The sequence below is a fragment of the Hibiscus syriacus genome, unplaced genomic scaffold (genome assembly GCF_006381635.1).
Source record: "Hibiscus syriacus cultivar Baekdansim isolate YM2019G1 unplaced genomic scaffold, ASM638163v2 tig00000773_pilon, whole genome shotgun sequence".
NCBI lineage: Eukaryota > Viridiplantae > Streptophyta > Magnoliopsida > Malvales > Malvaceae > Hibiscus > Hibiscus syriacus.
The window spans coordinates 388026-388628 of NW_024061823.1; the positions used below are offsets into that span (position 1 = coordinate 388026).

Sequence of the window (603 nt, forward strand, 5' to 3'; positions counted from 1 at the left end):
AGATCTGGTTTCCTCATAAGGATTTCACAGAAATGTGATCCCACAATGGCTATAGCACCAGGCAAAGGCCCTTCCTTGCGAGGTCACAATTCACAAACAATGAGAAAAAACACCATTAAGGAATGACTGAAATATGCTTCAACCATTTTTGTATTATCTCTTATTTATTAAGATAAAAAGTTCAGAGAAAAAGTAGTTAAAAAAATTCCATTGCCGGGAATGAACCCGGGTCTCCTGGGTGAAAGCCAGATATCCTAACCACTGGACGACAATGGATTGTTGTTGCAATAGTTCAAAAGTATATATTAGAACGTATTACTGATATAGTGACTGAAAGCAATTATAAATGTATAGAATATATCAAAGGAATGTAAATAACATCATTCATTAGAACTTTTTGTAGTTTCCGAATAATCATTAAACCACAGTTCTTTATAGTAGGATTCAGGAATTAAACAATTGACATATTCATATCCAATATATGTTCTCTTTCAAGAAAAAAATATCCAATATATGTTGAGAGATAAGAAAATCAAGATCAGGATTCCTAGAAAATGAGAAGGTGAATCTTGATAGGTTGATTTGGCATATACCACTCATTTT

The 603-nt window shown here is 32.7% G+C and overlaps 1 non-coding gene across 1 annotated transcript; it reads right to left on the reverse strand.

Annotated features, from left to right (window-relative positions):
• Positions 1-205: 205 nt before the first annotated feature.
• On the reverse strand, positions 206-276 carry TRNAE-UUC. Its single transcript has one exon. It is a non-coding gene; the product is annotated as a tRNA-Glu (tRNA).
• Positions 277-603: the final 327 nt, after the last annotated feature.